The sequence below is a fragment of the Anas platyrhynchos genome, chromosome 19 (genome assembly GCF_047663525.1).
Source record: "Anas platyrhynchos isolate ZD024472 breed Pekin duck chromosome 19, IASCAAS_PekinDuck_T2T, whole genome shotgun sequence".
In the NCBI taxonomy this organism is placed as follows: Eukaryota; Metazoa; Chordata; class Aves; order Anseriformes; family Anatidae; genus Anas; species Anas platyrhynchos.
Genome location: NC_092605.1, coordinates 693,586 through 716,268, shown reverse-complemented (window position 1 = coordinate 716,268; position 22,683 = coordinate 693,586). Strand labels below are relative to the sequence as shown.

The following is a 22,683-nucleotide window of genomic DNA, read 5'->3' as shown; positions in this document are numbered from 1 at the left end:
TCCCAGCCAGCCTTCCTCCCCGCTGCATTCACGCTTCCCTTGAGCCTCCCTTCGCTGCCAGCATCTTCCTTGTTGTTGCCACATGATGGCTTTGGGTTGCCGGCCGTGAGCATCACACAGGGGTGCTGCTGCCTCGCACGAGGCTCGTGCTGACCGTGGGGCAGCACGGCGGATCAAGGAGCCCTGCAGAGGCGCTCGCTGTCATCCTGAAATCCAAGCGAGCCCTCCCCGGGAGGAAAGCACTCCTTAAAGGAAGGCTTGAAGATGAGCAATGGAGAAACATCTGAAAGGGGAGCCCTCGAGGCGCTTTTGTTCCAGTGAGTGGGAGTGCTAGATCCGCTTAGACATGAAAGGCTGCGCAGCTCCATCCCCAAAGTCACCGGTGAGGCTGCGGCGAGGAGGAGGAGGAGGAGGAGGAGGCCGGGGGTGCGTGGCTGCAGGGGGAGGTCAGCCCGGGAGCGCCTGTCACCGGGACTCCCCTCTCCTCCTCCCCTCCGAGCGAGGAAATTAGGTCACACTTGGAAGTCAGTTTCTTGGCTGTGGATTTAATTTGGCTTTTCCAGGCTAGTTATCATATAATAAATTCCAGGAGATTTATAGAAAACATGCCCAGGGAGGCTTAGCCAGTGTGTAACAAGATTTGTGCTATTTCCCGCTGCAGAGCAGCTCCGGCGAGCACAGCGTGCGCCCGGGGCCGGACAGGGCTGGAGCTGTGGGGCTGGCACCCACGGCTCCCCGGGGCTCAGGGGATCCCAGTGCTTGGGTGAGGGCTGCCGGGGCTGGGATGGGTCCGGCAGCGCTGGCACAGAGCCCGACATCCCCAGGGCCCAGCCTCTGATGGCTCCAGCATCGGGGCTGTGCAGGCTCATGGGGTCACAGCCCTGCCAGCCTTGCAGCCCCATAGCAAAAGCCCCCCCGGCCCCAAGGCACCCTGCTGCAACAAACGTGCTCACCCCCAGCTCCCCAGCAGCAACAGGCTGCTGGGTTGAGGCCTCTGGAAGCCCAGGGCTCGGTGCCAGGGAAGCCGGCACCCCTGAGGAGCTGTGGGGATGAGGAGTGCTGGGGGGATGTCCCCCCCAGGGGCACAGCCATGTGGCCTCTCTCTGCCCACGGGAGGCTGTGGGACGGCGAGCTGCTGTCTGTGCATCTCGGCTCTGCGTGCCTGTGGGAGACAGCTTTGCTCGCTGCTTCGGGAAAGGCCAAGAAGGAAAAAAGCACTCGGTTTCGCTGTGATTTCTGATATCTGCAGCACAATGGCAGCTAAGTGTCTGGGAGACAACCAGCAGCACAGAGGGCACTGCCAGCCACGCTCCCCACACCGTCTCTCGCTGCTAACGCCGCCCAATTAGTGTCTTATTAGTCACTCCGCGTGTTAAAGCATTAAGAACAATTAAGGGTGAGAAGAGTTTCCAGATGTAGCAGCAAGCGCTGGAGCCGGGAGCTGGCAGCTCCGCTGGCTGCTCCCATATGGAAACAATCTCGGCGCAGCAGGGCTCGCTGCGGGACGGCGAGCTGCGCCCGGCGCTGCCCTGGGCTCTGGGGGCTGCCGAGGAGCGGGGGGTGATGCCCACCCTGGCCACCAGCACCCCCTGGCCAGGCTGCACCCGGCTTCTGTGAGCTGGGGGGGGGATGTGGGGGGCTCCGGGCTGACCTTACTGCTCCTGCTGCCCGTGCCGCTGGGGTATCGGCACCGGGGCCGTGGGGTGCGGCGGTGGCACGCCGGGAGAGCCGTGCGGATCGGGATGTGCCTCTGAGCACCTGCTGAGCATGTTGGAAAGGCTCCCCGTTATTGAGTTTGCAAATGAACTCAAGTCAAATATTTATTTATTGGCTGGGCTCGGTGTGAGTCAGTCCCTCCGCGCGGCGCCCAGCCGGTGCTGGCAGCCCTGTGCCGCGCGGTGCCGGCGCTGGCGGAGAAAGCAGGGCTGGAAACGCACGCGGCTGCGAGCAGCCACCAAAGTGCATCTGGGACACCGCGTGTGGGGGACAACTGCCTCGATAAAGATAGCTCCCTTGTTGTGACACTTGGAAGTACAGGAGAAGTAGCACAAGCAGAGACGAATGTGACTTCAGAGCCTGAGTGCAAGTGACTTCAGCTCCCCAGAAATAGTCCCTGGCGCGGTGCTGGAGGGAGGGGGGCTGGAGCAGCCACATCCCGGGGGCTGTCGTGCCCACGTGCTTGGTGCCCGCTGCACAAGGCAGGTCGCACCCCACCAGTGCTCCCCCCCGGTGCTGGGACTGCTTGGGGGGGGGGCCAGGGCAGAGCCTCGGTGGCCGCCCACAAGCCCGGCTGCTGCTGCGCTGGGGCAGGGGCTGCGCAGTGCTGGTGGGCACCGGTCCCTGTGCCACTTGTTGGGCTCGCCTGCTGCCTGGCCAGCGATCCGCAGCCAGATTGTTGGCTTGGGTAAATATATTTTATCTTGGCAACCTCGCCAGTGTTTGCCTGCCTGGAGCGTTCATATTTATAGCAGTGGCCTCCCGCTGCTCCTGCGTGCCAGGCCCCCTGCCCCATGGCCGGGCGCGCAGGGAGGTTTTCCCGTCTCCAATCCTGGAGGCTCTGGGTGCTGCCTCTCTGCTTCCCTCCATGCTGGTGGCTGCGAACCCGGGGAGGCTGCCCCAGGCAGGTGCTGCCTGCCCAGGGTCCTGGCTGCAGCCTTGAGGGGGGCAGGGGTCCCGGGCTGGGGGTGCTGTGCCCCCCGCCTCGCTGCAGCTGGGGCTGGGCGAGCACCATGAGGGGAGGGCACGGAGCTGGAGAGAAGGGGAGGGAGGTGGCCTTTGGTTGTTGGAATAATTCCTCTCCCGCTGTCTCTGGGGTGAGGCGAGCGGTGCTTGGACAGATGGTGTTTTTGAGTGACCTTGGAGCTCGGAGTGGTTCCCTCGGATGCTGAGTAATGGTCGGAGCCACGGGAAGCGAGCAGCGGTGTTGCAACCTGCTCGCGCCACTGGGAGCTTGTCAGGAAGCCAGCGCTGGGGAGGGATGTGGGGTGAGCCAGGGATGGAGCCAAGGCCCAGCACGGCGTCGTGGCTGTAAGCAAAGCAAACGTGCCCCACGATCCTGCTCCCTCGGCCGTGCGAGGAGCTCGGTGCTGCGTCTGGTGGAGCCGGCGTGATGTGCCCTGACAGCTCCCACAGCCCCCGTCCCCGTTTCCTTCGCCTCGGCAGCGGGATCTCCCCCCTCCCTCTCACCTCTCTTCTTAGGGCAAAGCCCGTGCTTGCTCCAAAAGCCCAAAGAGGGGCCTCTGCAGCAGCGGGATTTGGTTCAGGGAAGCCCGTGGCTTAGCCACGGCCGGTGCTTTGTGCAGTACAACGTGTCCTGCAGTTGAGATCAGGAGCTCTAATTCTAGGAGAAAATTCAGCGCATCCTCAGGGGGCTGCGGCGCGGGGATCGCCCCGCTCCACTCGCTTGTTCTCCTGCTTCTGTTCCAACTTTGTTCCCAGTTTGTGATCCAGATTCGTGCCTCTGCTTCTCGGGCCCTGGGGTTGCCTCCTTCCATCAGCGCCCGGTGCCTGCGGGTGGCTCCGAGCTCCGATGCCCCCGGTCCAGCCCCGGGGGCTCTTTGGGAGCCTGCAGGCGGCCACGCACGGGAGCTGGGCAGCGCTTCCCGGGGCTGCCGGGAGGAGCCTGCCTGCGGCGTTGTGACAGTGTGGGCATCTCCACGCCTGGAACGAAATCTGATAAACTGCAGCGGAGCTATTTTTATTCTTGTCTGTTCCTGAGCTCTCTGGGGATGCAGAGTAGCTCATGTTCCTGTAGCACGGACCACGAGGAGCAGCGGGGCTGAAGCAAGTCTCAGGTGGACCCGGATGGTTCACCGCGGGGTTACGTGCGGAGAGATGCGAGCCCCCTGCCCCCGGGGGCTGCGTGGGGCTGGCAGCTCTGCGTAGGCAGCTTCAGACCTGGAGCAATGGGAAAATGCAGAGGGGAGCTGGAGAGGCCTGGCAGGAGGCGTGCAGCAATCTCACCGAGCTGCGGAGCAGAGCCTGGGCTGCGGGGCTGAAGCTGCCGGGGGCTCTGCTCGCCTTGGGCACCAGGGTGCTGAGCACGGAGCCTGTCGTGTGCTGCCCCCTGCCCAAAGGTCTCGCACTCCCGCACAGGGCCAATGAGCCCCGGTGGTGGGAGAGGTGCTGGTGCCCCCAGAGGGACCCCTGCCCTCACCCTTGGGTGCTGCTGGGGTGGGGACGGGCGCTCGGCAGTGGCCATCGCCCGCAGCCGCCGGTGCCAGCCCGGGTGCAGCATCTGAGCAGCTCCGGTTACTTAACATGCAGCAAGTGTTGTACTCAGAGAAATTTAGACGTAATTTTTTTGTGCTTGCATGTAAATGTGGGTAGGTGCTGTCCTGATTGATGGCAATTAGCATTTTCTAACGGTAACAGATGTTCAGATTGCCAGGAGGCTGGTACCTAACGCCCACACTGCCATCTGTTCCACTGGGCACTGCCTGGGGAAGCGGTACCAGCGCTGCAGACCTGCGAGTCCTTGGTGGGGTGTATTTAACAGTATTGTACGAGATTCTTATTTTTTTTTTTTCTGGGGGAAAATAATAATAATAATAAAGACGTTTTCAGGTTTATAAATAGTTCATTCTGTTTATTATGGGATGGAGACTTTCCATCTGATTAGCAGCCTGGATTTCTGCACTGAGTTAGGGAAGTAATCTGGACAGGACATGGAGCAGGGGAGCGTGGCCCAGGGATTTCGAGGGGCTCTGCTGCGGCATTGCTGGAGGCCAGGAGGAGATCCCCTGGTGCTGCTGCTCTCTGGGAGGGCTCCTCAGGCTGCGGACCCTGTGCAGAGCAGGGACAAGCGGAGGGGTCCCGTGCCCCCGGCATGTGAGGGGTGCCTGGCTCGCACCTCGGCGCTGCTCCTGCTGCGCCCTGGGGTTTTTTCGGCCTCTCTCCAAAACACCCAGCGGTCTCAAGAGACAGGGACAGTGACAGGAGGCCCAGCAGACCTCGCCTGGGGGAACGCAGCAGCCCTGCAGCTGTAGCACGGGCATGGCAGGTCACGGCTGTGGGAGGGGAAGGGCTGAGCTGCTCCCCTGGGGGCCACCGCATGTCATCTCCAGCAGCAGAAGCACTGAAATGCCTGAGCACCATTTTAGATCACTTCAAAGCCATCTTCAGGGAAGAGGAGCAGAGCGTCAGGCTGGCCCCTGCTGCCCCAGCCACCATCCCACCAAGCTGGGGACGGTCCCAGTGCTCCCAGCAGGGTCGGTGCCTGTCCCAGTGCCCCCTCCCCCTGCCCAGGGACCTTCTGCTTCCCCACCTGTGCGTTCCTGCAGCCCCCTGCACCCCTCGGGACTTGTGCCAGCACGGTGGTCGAGCTCCTGCAACCCCGTGCCCACCGGTGCCCAACACAGCGCAGCAGCACGGTGCCGCCTGGCTGCTCCCCGGGGGCTGCTCCTGTCCCCGTCCCCACTCCCCATCCATCTGTCCCCATCTTTGTGGTCTCCCCGTGGTGTGGCTCGTGCCCCAGCAGGGCACCGCGCAGTGGTGTGAGCGCTGCCTGCCTTCTCCTGGCAATATCTTTCCCAAGCAACCCAGAAACACACTTGCTTTTTTTCACAGATGCAGGGATGGTGACTCATAGTCAGCTTGGAACTGAGTAATGTACCTAGATGTTTCTCTGTGTGTTTTTCCAGGTTAGAGCAGAAATTCTCGCGTAGTCCGTATGTACAGCGTTTTGAACTTTGTGCTCTCCAGTCGCTGCGGTCCTCGCGGTGTGCCGGTGCCCTGGGCTGAGCCCCCTCCTCCTGCTCTGGACTCGCCTCCGGCCACCCCCAGCCGGGCGCTCGGTGTCACCGCTGTCCCCGCGGGCCCCACGGCCCGGCCGCTGGCGGTCCCTTGCCTGAAGGAAGGCACCAGCTTGCCCTGGCATCTCCTGCCTTTGGTAAGGCGACGCTCAATCTGCTTTTCCTTTATTTCCCCCTTGTCGTTCTTCCAGCTTCTGCTCTGCGTGTTGTTGAGGTCTCCGAGGTCTGTGTGCTCCTTCCCTTCCCCTGCCCCCTTCCCCTTGCCCACCCCACCGCTGCCCCCAGTTCCGTCGCCCATCGCCACCCGTCTGCCTGCTGGGAAGCTGTGGCGGGGCTGGGAGCTGGGCCAGGTCTCCCTGCTGCTGGGCTGGAGGTGTCCTCCTTCCTCTCCTTTAAACTCCTCGGACACTTTTGAGTTTTGCTCCTGCTTTGGAGGCTGTGGTTTTAATTTCTGTGCCTTCCTGCTGTAAAGCAGCCTGCAGATGAAAGCGTGTTAATCACCATCCCTTCTGAAAGCTGCAGCTAATTGTTCAATCAGTTTTCAGGCAACACCTAGGCTGGTTTTATCTCTACTCATCCATGCTGTGTAGCAGCCTCACTTTTTCCTGTATTATCTTTTTATTTACATACCTAATGAACCTTTCACCATTTCGCTGCAGCGTCTCGTTCAGCCTCCTTGGTAATTCTTTCCCTGTCCCTGTGCCTTCTGACACACAAGGTTTTCTCTGCTGATATTTCCTCCCCCCGTCCCTCGCAGGCTCTCCCCCTGTGGCTCAGATCCTGTTGGCTTGGTTATTTATCCGCTTAGTTCTGGGTCTGTTCTCCACGAGCTTTCTTCCTCTTGCTGAGGACTTTATTTACTCCTCTTGCATTAAATAAAACTCTGCTGTCCTTACAGCTGGAGACGGTGGCCTCTGAGGTCCTCTTGTCTTTACTCCTGGAGCTCGCCCTTACAGATATATTTTGGTTTACTATTGTGTTATTTGAAGCAACACATGGCCGTTTGAGCCAAGGTTGTTTTCTGCTTCCATTTCTCCCGTACTGGGCTCGTGCCAGGCCCTTGGTGTGGCAGGAGGACTGTGTGGAAGCCCCACATCATCCCTGGAAATGTCAGGCTGCCAGCAACGTGTAGACGATGCCCTTTATTGTAAGTTGCAAACTACTGCAAGGGTCTGAAAGGATTCCTGCTGGAAGTCATGCTACCCATCAGGGGAGAGACGAAAAGACAAATGGATGCAAAATGCTGGAGGTCTCAGAGATGCGCTCTGCGAAATGTTACCGTGCCATTTCTGGTTCCTCTCCAAGCGCCGATGGAGTTGCAGGAGCAGGCAGCACAGAGCAGGGTGGAGGGGCTGGCCCCTGGTCACTCGTCCGGGCTCAGAGGCATCCCGCTAACAACTCGTGCGGGTGCTGAATGCAAGATGCCAGCAGTGAGACCAAGCAAAAGAGCCTGTGGCTTCCTAAAGGACTGGTCAGTTTTTAAGGCCAGGGGGACATGTGCCCGGTCCAGGTCCTTGGGCAGCACCCTGCCCGCCCAGCGCCGCTTCCTGAGCCGCAGGGCGTCGGGAGGGACCCCACGCTGCTGTGGCTGCACGGAGAGGTCGGGTCTTTTCACCTCCCTGTAGCTCCGCTGCTGCCAGCTGTGATGAAACGTGTAGCCCTTTGCCCCAAGGAAAATGGAAATCTGATTTTTTTTCCCTTGCATTTTGCCCACGGAGGGCAGCGCTCAGCTGCGCCCCCGGTGCCCCCGGCACTGGCGATGCCGAGGTTCCCGTGTGGGTGCACAGCAGCGCCGGTCACTCTCACACCGGTGGGCTCAGGGGGGGCCGTGCCAGCGTCACCGAGTGTCTGTGGGGTCACGGGGGCTATGGCAGGACATCGGCGGCTGACCTGTGGCTGCACCATGGAGAGGAGCCCGGTCCCGGCCCCGCTCTGCGGCCACCGTGTCACCGGGCTTGGTCTTGTCGCACTTTGACTGGCACAAAGTTGTTTCCATGACACATGATTAGCTCTTCCCTGGGCATCATTAACATTTCTCTAAAAAGACTCTGGCGTTTTGCCAGCTGCTTTGTAAGCTGCTTCAGAGGAGAGGAAATAATCTTGTCTCCTTGGCAAACTGGGCCAGGGGATGGAAGTTTTCGGCTGCAGCTCGGAGTTTGGGGAGGGAGACCTTCCCAGGCACCGCCGCGCTCCCCAGGCGCTGCGAGGTGGATTTCCCAGCTCAGGCCATTACCCAGCCGTGCAGCGGCTGCTGGCAGCAAGAGGGGTGGTGATTAAATGACAAAAGGTGAATTATATAGAAAGTGCTTTCCTCCTCTCCGGAGAGCTCCCACGCTTTCTCTGAGGTTTGATTCGGAGGCATTTCTGTATTTTTTTTTTCCCTCCCCCCCCACAATTTTCCTTTTAAAAACATGAGTCAATTGTAGCATGCACAAAAGGGGAATACTGGGAGCCTCTGCTGGGTGCTGTGTGCTGCGGAGCTGTGTTGAAATACATCCTGCATGGCCCAGCCCCGGCCCCGGCCCCTCTGCTGTGCCCGCAGCCCCCTGGCACGGGCTCTGCCAGGAGCTGGAGCTGCCCCCATGGGGGTCCCGGAGCCCCCGAGGTGGCCGGGCAGGGGGCTCCCACACCATGCAAGGGGCCAGGCTGGGGTGGGGGTCACAGCACCCACCCCCAGTGCTCTGCTCGTGTCCCCCGGGGTCTGGCACTCGCTGGGCTGCTCCGGCTCAGTCAGGCTGAGCATCCTCCAGGTCCACATCGTGGGCTTTCTGCCCAAAACGCCCAGCTGGGGACAGCCTCTGTGGGAGGAGCTGAAGCCTTCAGCCTCACCAGACCCTGGGGACCCCTCGGTTGCCTTTGGGGAGGCGCCAGGCCCTGGTCTGGTGGCAGGATCGGTCTGCCCTGAGGCACGGTGGCACCTGGTGCTTTACAGGACGGCTGTACGGACACAGCCCCGGGCAGCTGGGGTGTGCTCCCCCACCGGAGCCTCCCCACCGCCCATCTTCCAGCACCCACCGTGCCCCAGCGCCCAGGATCTGCTCCTGGAGCTCCCTGCCCATGCAGCCCACGGCTGTCCCCATGGCCAGGATGCTGTCCCCACGGGCTGGCCGCTCTCCTGGCCGTGCCCCGTGGGGTACCAGGAGCCTCCGATCACCCTCCCGAGCACTGCGCCAGGCTGCAGCCAGCACGCTTCCTTCTGCATCCGCATCCAGTATTCATGGCAGCGGGAGCCTCACCCAGGGAAAGGTGACCCCCGTTACTGATTACTTTTTAAATTCTGGCAGAGCTGGAACCTGGCCCAGTAATTTCCCCCCCTCGGAGGCAGAGCTGCGTGCTGGGAGGGGAGGAGAAGAGGCTGAGGGCAGGGAAATAAATCAGGTGATGAATTGTCTCGGGGCCAGGCTGGCAAGCTCTGTCAGCTGTGATCTCGAGGCGCTTTTCCTGCTGCATCTGCCTGGCAGGGCCGGTGCACGGTGAGCAGGAGCAGGCGAGGCCCCGAGGAGCCTGGTGCGAGGTCAGGGCTGGGGGATTTGATGTGCTCCAGTTGCACGTGCTCGTGTCAGGTTTGGGACGCGGCAGTGTCCTTGAGCAGCGGCTGCCACACTGCACCAGGGGGTTGGGAAGTCCCCAAAAAGCCCGGATGCAGCCGGACTGAGCAGGTGAGGCTTGGCCACTGCTCTGCTGCAGCACAGGGAAGCCTGGGGCCGCTTCTCTCCCCTTTAAACTGGGTGTGCTGGTTGGTGTTCCTCTCCCCTCTTCTTCTCCTTTGGCAATCAGGGCTGTTTTGCTGCCTCGTCGTTCTTCCCCTCGGTTGCTTCTCAAATTCATAAAGGAAAACTTCCCCGAGTGTTCGCAGAGGTGTCACCAGCCAAACAGCTTGTGCTGCTCTAATAAAATGGCTCCGTAGCAGAGGGTTTGATCTATTTTTAAAGCAAGCTCAGCGCTGTCTCCAACCGCCCTCCCACCAGCAGGCTAAACTCAGCCTGAAGGCTCCAGGGAGCACGGTGCCGGCGCGGGGGGCGCGCGCCCAGAGCTGGCTCCTCGTCTGGCCATGGCCATGGCCTGAGTGGCCACTGGAGCAGCTGCTGGGGCCGGGGATGCTCCCACGGGTGCCAGGAGCAGAAAGGAGCCGGGGGCTTCCTGCGCCTTTTTGTCAGGGAGAGGAGCTCTCCGAGTGACTTTCATTCCTCCGAGCAGCGAATGTGCTGTATAAATTAACATAAGGAAACTTAGCTCCGCTTGGAAGTTTGGTATTTTCTCCTCGTTTGATGCCCTGTTATTAAAACTCAATTTTCTACGAATAACGTCCTTTAAATAGAATTCGTCTTCCAGCAATGACTCATATCAAAGCAGCAGCTCCTCGCAGGAGCAGGCAGCACTGGGGCAGGTCTGGCACTCGCAGCCTCGGGAATCCCCACATCAGCTCCCGGTGCTTCGCTGTGCCCGAGGAAGCTGCCCCAGGTGCCTCCCCTGCCTGCCCCACTGCCTCTGCCTTTTTTTTTACCCCAGAAATGGCAAAAACCCCGTGCACAGAGTCTTGGTTCAGGGAGCCAATGCTCAGTCTGTGCTCAGAGCACACAGTGCTGCTATGGAGGGAGCAGAAGAGCCTTGGGGAGCTCTAGAAGCACTCATTTAGCAGGCAGCGTGGTTGTGCCCGACCTTGCTGAGCAGTGGCAGGGTGAATCTGGCAGCAGGACGTGGGGGCACGCTAATTTATGGCTTTTACCCTTCTGCCACATCTGTGTCTTTGTTCTGCCTGGCTCCGATTACTTGGCTGCTCTCGTCCTCGTGTTTGCGCTCACCTCCGTGGCTGTTTTGGTGGGCAGATGTGGCTCCCGTCCTTCCAGGAGACGTGCTGCTGGGCTGCTTGCTCCACAGGCAGATGTGGATGTGCACCAGAAGAGACAACTATTGCAGAGCCAACCTGCAGTCGTTGGCAGCTTGCAGCGGAGGGAGGCTGGGGGGAGCCCAGCTGGGGCGGCGGGGCTGGATCCTGCCCGTCCTTGCGGGGCTGCAGCCGGCGGCGCCGCGCACGAGGCTGCCGGCTGGTTGCGAGTGCCAAACGTTTGGCTTGGCCTGCTGGGGAGATGATCTCTGGCCCTCGCTGTTAGACGGATGAAGCTTCTCAGTTTTTCATTCCCCAAAGGGAAGGAAAAAAAAAAACAAACAACTCTAAATGCCACAGTGAGGAGATGCAGGAGAGCAGCCTCGCAGCAGCTCTGCTCAGCCAGGAGCAGCGCGGGGCTGTGCGAGGCAGCATGCCCGGCCCTGGCTGCTCCGTGCCTGCCAGCACAGCAGCAATTTGCGGGCTGTTAGTGCTGGTGCCAAGGGTCTCGGAGGTCCCTGGGCTGGCGTGGGCTCAGCAGAAAGGCAGCAGCGGGCAGGTGGATGCGGCAGGAGCTGGCAGCAGGAGCACCCCGGTGATGGGTGAGAGCAGCTCCGTGGTGTGGAAAGGAGGAAGAGGAGAGGCTGGAAGGAAGCAGGGACGGGGAAATGTGGGGAGAGGCAGCGAGTGGGGTGGTTTGAAGTGGGGATTTGGGGGGGAAGGACAGGGGCAACCCACTTGAGGAAGGTGTCAGCCCAGCGAGGTGAGCACTGACCTGGCACCATGCACATCCTGCACGGCCTGTGGGGCACAGCTCTGCCTGCCTGGGGTCTGCATGCTGCAGGGACGTGGGGCTGAGCAAATGTCCCCGGATGGAGCCTGTGTTCGCTCATCCTGCCCTTGCTTTGGTGCTGCACAGGGCAGGGGCGTGCAGGGGGACGCAGTACCTGCCCTCATGAGGCTCATCTCAGCCCCGCGTGCAATTTCGCAGTGCAAGCGGCAAAGCTGAGCTGTGGCTAATTAGCGGGGTAGCCTGCAGGCTGCTTAGTCACCATTTGCACTCGCTTTATCTCTGTAAAAGCCTCTCTTGGTGCGGGAAGGGGAAGCTCTCGGGCAGGCTGGGCCATCCCCAGGCTGCGGCGTGCGCCACGGCTGCGGTGCTGCTCAGCCATCCTTCAGCCGGGGGGGGGCTTCTGGTGCACCAGCACCCCGGGCACCGCTTGTGGCAGAGCACCAGGTGCAGCTGTGGGGACACCCCATGGCTGCGTCTGACCCAAAATGTGGTGTCTTGCTGCTGAGGACAGGCTCCGAGCTCCCCGTGTGCCTGCCTGGAGAGCCCCGGCTGGCGCGGGCTGCAGGCGGCTGTTCCCTGGCGCAGGGAGGCAGCAGGCGAGCGCTGGAGTTAATTGGCAAAGTTGTGGGTGGAAGGAGTCAGTGACAGGGTGCTCTGGGGCATAATTGAGCACTCGAGCAGCGCGTGGGAGCGGGGAGCGGAGGTCAGGTGCTTTGCCAAGTGGGACGGAGCGCTTCGGCAGAGCTGTGTGGGGGGAGCCCGGGGCTGGAAGAGGGGGTGAGAGGCATCAGGGACAGAAATAGGGCTGGGGGTTGTGCTGGGTGGGGAGGGGGCACAGCCCTTGCTGGGGTGGAGGACTGGTACAGGAGGATGGATGGAGCTGGGTTGCCCGAAGCCACGTGTCTCCTGAGTGCTGCGGCACGGCTGCACATGGGTATTCCTCACCAGGGAGGAAGAGGAGGGCAGAGAGCATCTCCTGACACTGGCAGGTTCGGGCTGGGGCAGTTCTGAGTTGTTGTGAGCTCCCGCACAAATCAGCTCTCTCCCACCTCCTGCCCTCCTCCCCGGGAAGCCGCTCGCCCCGGTTCAAAGTTTCCCTACCAGGATTATTTTTCTTCCTGGCCTGGCATCCGTTAAAGTGACAGCAGCCTGGGAAAGTGAAGGTATTGGAACAAATTTCTCATAAAAAGTAGCTAAGTTGATGAAACCATTACGGTGCCTGCATCCTGCACTCAATCATGGTGACACGCCGGGGGAGCGGTGCGCACGCCGCTGGATGCCGAGCTTCCCTGCGGGCGCGGGGGGCCAGCCGGTGTCACCGCTGCTCCTCGCCCCTGGGTGCACCCCGTCCCGTCCGTCCCATCCCTCCCGTCCCCGCTGCCGGACCCAGAACCACTGCTTAACCTCGTGTGGGGCTCAGCCCCATGCAGCAGCAGTGTTTAAGCACAGGGTCCTGCTGGCAGCCCCGTGTCCGCAGCAGTGGCAGCGGGGAGGTGATGGAGACGAGCCCTGCGCCCCCCTGGCACTGCCTCCCCCAGGCATTGCCCCCCTGAGGGGTGGGCACAGGGAGGATGCCGAGACCGGGCTGGGGGGAGGCTGGGCAAGCAGGGAAGAGAAAGTGGGGCTAAGTGCTGGGTTTCCAGAGTGTTACCTGCTTTTATTAAAAATCAATGATGCACTTGAGCGCTTCCACTTTGTCTCCCTGACAGCAAGGCCTCTGCATCAGCCGGGACGCAGGATGAGGCTCTGCTCGCAGCGCTTGTTATCAGCTCTTCCCTCGCTGCTCTCCCCCTCCTGTAACCCAGCCAGCTCATCTCGAGCCCATCAGAACCGAGATTTACAGCCGGGCTCTGCCGATTGCTTGTGTCACCCTTCTCTTGGTTTTATTCCTATGATCTATCATGCCCGGCTCCCGCTGCGCAGCCACGGGGACACTTCATCAGGCAAACTTCTGCCTCGCTGTCCCCATTTCTACCATGGGAAACGTGCCGTGGCGTTAGGATACCAGCGGGGCAGTGCCGGGGTGTGACCCCAACCTGGGAAAATTCAAAGTTTCCCAGCCCCCAGGTGTGTTTTGGCACCCTGTGCTGCTCAGGCGCAGTGCACGCAGGCTTTGGGCCATGAAACGAGCAGTGGAGGCGTTTGGCTCCATCCAAACCTCTGTTGGTGCTTACAGCAGGAAGGGTTCCACCACCAGGAAGGGTCCCGCTGCACCCCATGGGGCCAATTTTAGCCATGCAGGTGGTGTCGAACTGGGGGCAGCCTGACAGTGGCCAGACGCACACCGGTGCCGTACCATTGAGCACCAGTGGGACGCTTTGATCCGTGTCCAGCCAGGCTCCCCTGGTACTTTAAACTCAGCAAGTGCTTTTTGCTGCAGATGTACTGCTCTGGGGACCATGAAGAGCCTCCAGAAACGGTGGCTTATCTCTAGACCAGGTCCCAGAAATTTTTTTAATCCCATTTCCACCCCCACACTCTGCTTGACGCTGGGCTTGAAATGGTCACCCGTGTTAAGTGCCGGTTCCAGGGCTGGGTATCAGGCTGCAGAGGAGGCAGTGGGATATGAAAGGAAAACCCTTTTTCCTGGAGGCGTTGAGCTATTCCTTCCTCTGACCTACATGTCAGTTTAATGCTCTGGCAAGTCCCAAGACTTGCATGTGAAGTCGCCCAGGGGAAGATGGTATTTCAGGAACACAGAAGCTTCTCAGCAGTGGTAAAGCACATGAGCTCTCCCTGGCAGGAGCCTCCTTATGCTAGGAGCCGCCGTGCATCCCATCCCGCCTCCCCTTTGCTGCCAGCAGAAGGCTTGGGGTGCAGGAGGCACCGGCAGCACAGAGCCCCCAGCACTGCTGCCCGGGGGCACCAGGGGGGCACAAGCCTGCTGGTGGTGCCCCCACCACACGGCTCTTGGTGCCCAGAGTCTGAGATGTTCCCAACCTCGTCACGGGGGCTGTGGCAGAGGCATTGTGCAGGCTGAGGAGATGGACGTGGTGTGAGCCCACTTTCTGTGCCACCAGGTCCCCCCCGGGCAGGGGCTCAGCAGCCAGCGCTTACTGATGGGAGCTACACTGCTGTCCTCTCCCCATGGACATTAAAGTAATTATTTTAATGAAGAGCTCTCCGTTCCCCCAGGTGCCTCCGGGCTGAAACCTGCTCACAGGCTCTGAATTGTTTCTGCAAGTGCCCAGCACAGAGCAGCTCGGGCAGGCTGGGGCAAGGGGAGATGCCGAGCCTGCTCCGTGAGCACCGGGCTGGGAGCTCGCCACGGCCACCTGCTCCTCCTGTCCTCTGGGAACGCATCAGTGCACGGCTGCATGCAGCACGTGGCATCTTATATCACGGCTGGTGGGGCTGGGGGGGGTGCCCAGAGGTGCCCGGGTGCCGCTGACCCTGGACATGGGGGGGGAGGCGAGAGGTGGCCCTGCCTCTGCTGGCGGAGACATCCCGGGGACACGGGGCCTGATGAGGACAGATCGCAGGGCTTCACCCCAACAGACCGCCTTGAAAACTGCGGTGATTCCATCCTGATTCTTTGATTTCTCCTTATTCTGCTGTGGGTGGGGAGCACGGAGCAGCCCCAGCCCTGCCTGGCAGTGGGGATCGCTCCGGGGGCTCGGTGCTGTGGATGCTGGCAGCCCCCCCAAACCACAGCTTCCCTCATCCCCAGAGGGTTTTCTCCTTCACTGCGCACACCTGCGGGCGGTTGTGGCAGCGAGGGCTTGGGGAGGGGGCTGGCACTGCTGCCATAAAGGGTCTGCCCAGGGCAGGGCTGGGGTTTTGCTGCCTGCGGGAGGTCTGCTCGGGGGCTCAGCTCATCCTCTGGAGGTGCAGCAGTGCTGGGAAGCAATGGAAAAGGTTGGTGGGGTTACAGGGGGAATTTTGTGCTTGTTTTAATTTCTCAGTGTTTTGGGGTGGGTTTTTTTCCCTACTTTGTGTCCTGGTTTACCTGCCTGTTAAGCAGTGCCCAGGTTTGGTGTCCTCCTGCAGACAGAGTGTGGTTTGTGTTTGCTGCTGGGTGACCTGGCGAGGCAGGACCTGGCCCTGGTGGCTCCTCCTGCATCACTCCCCGTGCTGCTCTGGGTGCAGGCGTCCTCCTTCACCCCTGTCTGGGGGCTGAGCCCCCTCCCCGGTGTCCCCTCTGTCCCCCTGGCTGGGACCAGGACCTGCTGCCCCAGCACAGCCCTGGGGTGCGTGCCCTGGGGGGGCTGCTGGGGGCTCGTCCTGCCTGCAGCCTGTGCTCCTGGTGCCACCAGAAGTTGCTTCTTTCCCCCGTTGTTCCCCTACACCTGCGCGTTCCCTCGCTGATGATTTAGAGCTGGAAGTCTGCGCGCTGACATGGGAAGAGGTTCCCAAGATAAAATAATCTCTGCCAGCAGCTGAAGTGACAGAAGCCCCATTAACAGCAGCATATGCCTGAAAACACACACACACACTGAGAGGGAGGAAGATGCAGGGTGGGGGGGAGTGAGCGAGAGCAGCAGCCCACAGGAAGGGGGGGGGGAAATCGCTGGTAATTACTCTGCTGCCATTGGGACGCTCCTTGCTAATTTACAGCATTAGTGGAATCGGGATGTGATTCTTCCTCCTGAGCCCGGGCAGGGCTGTCCCCTGGTGCAGGCAGCCGTAATTATCCACATTTAACTGAGGGCTTGTAAAATCTATTTGTCTAGCAGAATGTGAGCGTAATTGCTGGGAATTAAATAAGGATGCAGTTGTGGCTGGAGCAGGACCTCGCGTGACTGAGCGCGCAGAAAGTTGTGTCCCCCGGCTGCTCCCCGGCGCCCCGTGCCAGCAGGGAGCTGCTGTGGCCTTGGTTCAGCCCCGGAGCCGTGGAGGGTCCCTGGGGTCTGTGTGCACCGCTGTGTCCCAGCCGAGGGCTGGCCGGAGGGAATTTGCTGACCGGAGCTGGGCAACCCGTGAGTATCCCCTGCAGCCTGCAGGGTTTGGTTTCTCCTGGTCCTGGGGCTGGACAGTACCTTTGGGTGGTTTTCCTTGATGGGCATCTCCAGCAGGGTGTGCTGAGCCCCTTAAAGCAAGCTCCTGACTCCTTAAGGCATTTGCAGCTTCTGTTCGTCCTCCTTGCGTTGCTTTCTGAGTGGCTGCTTCCACCCCGCTGTGGTGGCAATGGCAAACCTGTAACTGGGACGTGCTGGGAGGGGAGGAAATGGTGCTGGGGTGGCGACCGCCTCACCTGCGCCCTTGGCTCTGTGCTCTTCCTATCCCAAAGCTGTGCTGGTGGGAGCAGCGCCTGGGGCTGAGCAGTGGCTCCTCGCTGGGGTTTTCTCCACCAGCACCCGGAGGCAGGATGCTGGAGTCAGTTTGTGCATTACCAAGGCTGAAGCCTGCTAATTGCTCCATTAATGTGCTGCGTGGAGCTGGCAGGGTGAGCAGGGGGGTGTGGGGGGGGTGCTGGTGTGGTGAGGGGCTGCCCTGCCTCTGCTCGGTGTGGTCGGGGAGCTGGCATCGCCCTCATGTCCTGGATGGGAGAACGCTGCTGAAATGGGGACTGTGCGGAGAAGGGCTACGAAAATGGTTCCTGGTCTGGAAAATGTGCTTTGCTGTGAGATGTGAGACACGTGTGCTGAACTTCTCCTCCAGGAGAAGTTTAGGAGGTGGCTTGGAGACGGAGGCACTTCTAGGCTGTGATCAAGAGATTTCTGCGAGTGCAGAGCTGGCTGATTTAGCAGGGGACACAGAACAAGATCCAGGCGCTGAAAGCTCCCAGCCAGACAAATTTTGACTAGAAACGAGGTACGTATTTTTATCAGGGAAGGTAATTAACTACCGGAGCAGCTTAAGCCTGTGGGGGATTCTACATCACTTGACATCCTCGGATCAAACCTGGGTATCTGCCTGGCAGAGGCAGCACAGCCCAAACGAGCAGGGGATGGGAGCGCGGCTGTCATCGGGCAGTGCTAACGCTCGGTGCTGGTACCTGGGGCTAGGTTAAAATTGGGGTGATGGTGGGGCAGGTGGAGCACTGGAGCGCTTGAAAATGGGCCTGAGCAGAGCTTGTAGCCACAGAGGAGGAATCGTGTGTTCTCTGGGGATTCCTGGAAGGAGGCAGCTGCTGAGATCTCCCTCAGAAGTCAGGTAGGAAGGAAGAGCAGTGCTGCGGGCTGGCGGGGGGGTTTGGCTCTCGGAGCCCCTGGAAAAAACAGCTCCGGCACAGGGTGGGCTCCTGGGGAGGTTTTGGGTTGTACCCTGGCTGCGTGCTGGGTCTGTGCTGCCCCAGGGGACGTGGAGCTGTGGCTGGTGGTGGCATCGCCCCGTGCAGGTGACTCCTGTCGTGGGTCTCCTGTCGTGGGTCTCCTCTCGTGGGTCTCGGTGCGGTGTTGGCTTTTTGCAGGACAGCACGTGGAGGCTCGTCAGTTTTGTCATGAGATCCACACCAAATCCTCGTCCTCTCCTGCAGGGGCAGGTCTCTGCCTCGTTTGTGAGCGTTGTGTGAGGATACTGGGAACTTGCCCGAAGTCCCGGGGGGCTGTGTCCCTGCACTGACAGACCCAGCTGCTTTCTGGGGGGGGGTGAAAACAGTTTGGGGCATCCTGCACAAATCGCTGGTGGCTGTTACTTGTGCTGGGTCCCTGTGGACACACAGACAGCCGTCTGTCCCACAGCCCACCCCCGTGCTCTCGGTGCTTTTTGGCATCCCCAGGGCAGGTTGAGGGGGGCCTGGCCCCGTGGTGCTGGAGGGCTGCCACCCCCCCTGCGGAGCAGGGGGAAGCACGAGCAGCAGGAGAGCGGGCAGGACATCAGCTCAGCATGCGCCGAGATGGATCCCCCGTGCCGTCCATCTGCTCCTGCGTGGCACCGTGGGGTTTGTGCAGAGCCGGTGACCCGATGGCAGTGGGCTGGGGCCAGCCTGCTCGGGAGCCTTCTGCCCAGCCCAGGAGCTGCTGCCAGAGCTCCGCCGGCACCCGGCACCGTGCTGCCCGCATCCCTGGTGGAGGAGCATCCTCTCCGATAACGAGGGCCACAAATAGCACCTGAGTCAGAGTCTGGACCGGGACCACGTTTCTGGTCCTGCATTTCTCCCAATGATTTTAAGTCTCTCTGCTCTTCAGAGCCCAGGTCCTGGGGCAGAGGGGACCTCCCTGTTGGTGAGGTGGGACCGGGTGCGCCCCTTCTCAGCAGGGCAGCGTGCCCCCCCTGCCTGGCTGCGGTGCTCACCCTTCATGGGGGGGGCAAACCTGGTCCATGCCCCAAGGAGCCCCTGCCCTGAGGTGTCCGAGGGCTGCAGTGGGAGCTCTGCAGCCAGGCTCATTTCGGTTTTCCAGGACGAAGCACGGCCACGCTGCTGCTCCTGCTCATCCTGGGGCAGCTCACGGGGGGTCACAGCCACCCGGCCTCCCTGGCCAAGGGGGGGGGAAATGGGGGCTGTGGAGTGGGAAGGGTTAACGCAGAGATTTCTACCCCGTGGCGTAAACACTACAGAATGCATGTTTGCTGCCATTTGCATATTGAAATATATCCTAAAGGCCCCTCGTTCGGAAAGTTCTGTTTTTTACTCTATCTTCCTATAGAAGGGAGGAAATTATTCATAATTAAAAAGTAATAATAATGTGGAATGAAGGAGACCAGCTGTATAATACCCAGCACAAAAGGGGGAGCGTGGGGAATCTATTTTTAATGGTTTCCACAGCAACGGAGATTTTGTTTACAGTGATTTTCCTCCTGTGCTGCGAGGCTGTTCCCAATTTACATTTATAAGGAGCTCTTGCAGAGGAGGCCCAACGCTGGAGGGTGCTCTGGGCACTCGGGGAGGATGCCGAGGAGACGAGGGGCACAGGATGGAGCTGTGGGGAGGGCATCCAGCGCTCCTGGGACGGGGTGCAGCAAGCGGGACCCCCAGGTGCCAGGTCTGTGCCACGCAGCCCCCCCTCTCCCCACTCTGCTCAGCACCGTGCCCTGGCCCAGAGCATCCCCGTGTGTCCCCAGGCTGGGGCACAGCTCCGTTGGCTGTGCTGTGGCTGAGGGCCAGGATGGTGCCCTGCATGGGGGGGCTGTGATGGGGCCACCCCGTGCCCAGCTGGGACCAGTGGCTGATGCTGCTCCTGGGCCACAAGCCCTGGAGGGGGGGGGGGGGGTGTGTACCACTGCCGCAGCATAAATAATGCAGCAGAGATGCTGATTATTAGAGAGCTCTTTAATCTGGCAGGCACAAGCAGAGCAGGATCCAGTAGCTGGAAATTGAAACTCGCCTGCTAGGTACAGGTTTTTAACGAGGGCTAATAGACCACTGGAGCCATTTGCTGGGAGCTCATCGCATTCCTTGGCACTGGGGCTCTCCCTCGGAGGCTTCCCGGAGCAGGCAGGGAGCGGTGTGACCGCAGGCGGTGCTGGTGGAGGGAGCCTGGGCACTGCCCCCCCGGCCTGCAGTGTGCAGGATGCCCATGGGGAAGGGCGCCCTGCTTCCTTAGGTGTTCCCCCATCCCCTGCGGGGTGATGTTGAGTAGCTCTAACCCTTCCCCAGGGGCTTCTGACGCCTATCCCTGGGGATGCTGCAAGGTGCTGATGGATGTGGCAGCCCCGAGGACCCCAGGCGGGGACTGGTCCCAGTTCTGCTTCACCCCGTGTGAGCAGGGAAGGTGTCCACTGGGAGCAGAGCTCTGCTCGCTCGTCTGGGGGTGCCCTGAATATCTGGGTGGGGTTTGCTTAGGGACAGATTATCTCTGCAGGTGGAAGGCAGGGCTGGCTTCTATGGGGTGGCATCCCAAGCCCCCCAGCAGGACCTGGAGCTTGTGGTGCCTCCGTGGCAGCTCGGGGACAGCCTGGCCCCTTGGGGATGGTGCTGACCCTTCCCCATGCACAGCTGGGCAGCGTGGAGCTGCTGCCCTGAGATCACTCCTTTTATACACCAGTAAAAGAAGGGTTTTATCACCTGTTCTGGCTAATTTTCTGTGGTTTGTAATGGCTTTGGGAAGCAGGTAATTGCAGCGATCGCATTACATGTGTAGGCATTAAAGGGAATTGAGGGGACTGTTTGTTAATTAGCTGTACTTGTGTGGAACCTGAAACATATTAACCTTCATATAATCCCGAACTATTAGGGATGAAGAAGGGATTTAATGATGGGAGAAACAGAAAAACAAAAAGCAATTAGGGTGCTCTCTCCCAGCACTGCCAGAGGAGTGGGAGTGGTGCTGGCCGGGCAGTGCCCACAGGCAGGATGCAGCTGATTCCCCCCCATTTTTGGCACCTTGGGGGGCTCAGCCCTGCTGGTAACCAGTCCCCTCTCCCAGTTGCCACAGAGATGGGCACTGGGAGCAGCATTTTCACTGCAGACTGGCCCTGCTCTCTTTGAGCACCTCTGCAAACACCAAGCTATGGCCGTGGGCAGCCCGGGATTGTGGCAGCCCCATGGAGGGGACAGGCAGCAGTGGTCCCGGGCTGCTGCATCCCCGTGGGGTGGGCTTGGAGCCCTGCGGTGCCCAGGACCCATCCCACTGGCGACAAGGGCTTACCCTGGGGCTGCAGGTAGGGGCTTGGGGCCCAGCTGGACGTGGCCATGGGTGAAATGGAGCCGGAGGGGTAGGTGCAGGAGTGTGCAGCGTGCGGGGTCAGGCACCCCCAAATCCTGCTCCAGCTCTCCAGGTTCTCTCCTTCCCAGGAGTGGGATGACGACAGGAGAGGAGAGGGCATCCTGCTCATGTCAGCCTGCCAGAGCTCTTTGCTGGTGACTGCCAAGGGGCAGAAACCAGCAGGGCTGAGGCAGAGGAGGCAGCAGCGTGTGCCGGACCCCAGCCGCCCCCGGGCAGCGCAGAGCCGGGGGCAGCAGCGGGCAAGCCTAATGCTGTTCCTATGGCAACTCCTCAACATAAACTCTTTCCTGCCTGATTACCGAGCTAATGATACTCCCAGTCAGTCTCGGGCTGCTCCCCCCCGTGGCAAAACCCTTCAGGTGTTGGTTATTTTTCGGCTCTCTTGCAGCCAGCGCTTGCAGCGCGAGCAGGCGCCGTGGTGTGGAGGCGAAACGCGCTGCTGCTGGGTGCGCAGGGCTGTGCTGCCCGGCTTCCAGGAGCCCTGCGGTGCAGATCTGTTGGCCAGGCTCTGGTTCCTCACAATCTGATCAATCTGGTTGCAGAGGAATGGGGCAGATCTCCCCCTGTCCTGCTGCCCTGCAAGGCACAGCCCCAAAGGATGCGGGGTCCCCGGTGCCGGCGCGCTGGCACCGTCCTGTCCAGCACACACGGTGAGCATCTCTGCAGGGAGAGCCCTGCTTTTCCCTGTCTGCACGCAGGAGCAGCGTTGGCTGTGACGACCGTGACACCTCCTGCCCAAAGCTGTCAAAGCTGGCGGGGCTCACGAAGCCACTAAGACAGCTCCGCGTTCCTGCTGGGAGCCCTGGTGCCTTCACCGGCAATCGTTAATATCCATCAGCACCATGCAAACAAACTCCCCGCTCCATTTATTCCACCCAGCTCCCGATTTAATTAGGTTTTCCAGTTTTCTGCTTGTCCTGGGCCGATCACTCCTTAAAACAGTGGAGAATTAATTTGCACCTGCTGTCAGAAAGCGTCTCTCCCCAGTTAGAAAAATAATTAAGCCATCATCACACATCAGGGGTAATGAATCACTGCGCTCCATTCCCTTCACAGGTCGTTTGTTTCCTTCCACACTGGCAAAGAAGGTGCAAACTAAATGTGAGCAGCTGCCAAGTTATCCCCCTTCCCCCTGCCCAATTTCAGTGGTGCTCCAGCTAAGTTGGGCCCTACTGTGTCAGAAAAGTCCCAAGTGGGCAGGTGCCTGAGATTTCCTGGCTAGTCCCAGGAATGAAACCTGGTTTTGCTCCTTCCTGCTGCCCAGGTCATACCGGTGTGCTGAGGACACAAGGTCTGGGTGCTTGCACCTCGCCCCTGCGTGGTGCCTGTCCTGCTGGGAAGCAGCTCGGGCTGCTCCAGCTGCATGAGCAGAGAGTTTGAAGGCTGAAATGTGCCCCAAACCAGGCTTCTGGGGAACTGGTGTAAAGTGCAGATAAGGGGGAGAATGGTTTATCGTGTGTCAATACCGTAGCAGCAGGGGAAGTTGGTAGAAGGGAAGGGAAGGTGGTGCTGCAGAAGCTGAAGGCAGTGAGCATTTTAGCTGTGCCTGGACTTATAAAGCTGCAAAGCACGTCCGACAGTGAGTTTGCACAGAGCCTGCACTGGGGCAATCGCTAGTCACCTCACACTTGATAAAATGCATTGCAGTTGTTGAGTCTGGACACGTGGTAGTGCCAGGGAGAGAGCGATATGATTGATGTTTAGGTGGTGAGTGGCTTTGTGTTTGCACAGTGTCATGTTTACTGGCTTGGGTTTAAATGAGCT

General features: G+C 60.4%; 1 protein-coding gene across 15 annotated transcripts in view; it reads left to right on the top strand.

Annotated features, from left to right (window-relative positions):
- Positions 1 to 22,683, top strand: part of RBFOX3 (RNA binding fox-1 homolog 3) — a 164,405-nt gene that overhangs the window by 76,808 nt on the left and 64,914 nt on the right. For 4 of the 15 annotated variants that reach the window (XM_072025772.1, XM_072025774.1, XM_072025765.1 and 1 more), the window contains exon 3: positions 5,643 to 5,890. The exons of the other annotated variants lie outside the window; for them this stretch is intronic. The gene's annotated coding sequence lies outside the window, so the exon portion shown is untranslated. The remainder of the gene's footprint in view (positions 1 to 5,642; positions 5,891 to 22,683) is intronic. 15 annotated transcript variants of the gene reach the window in all.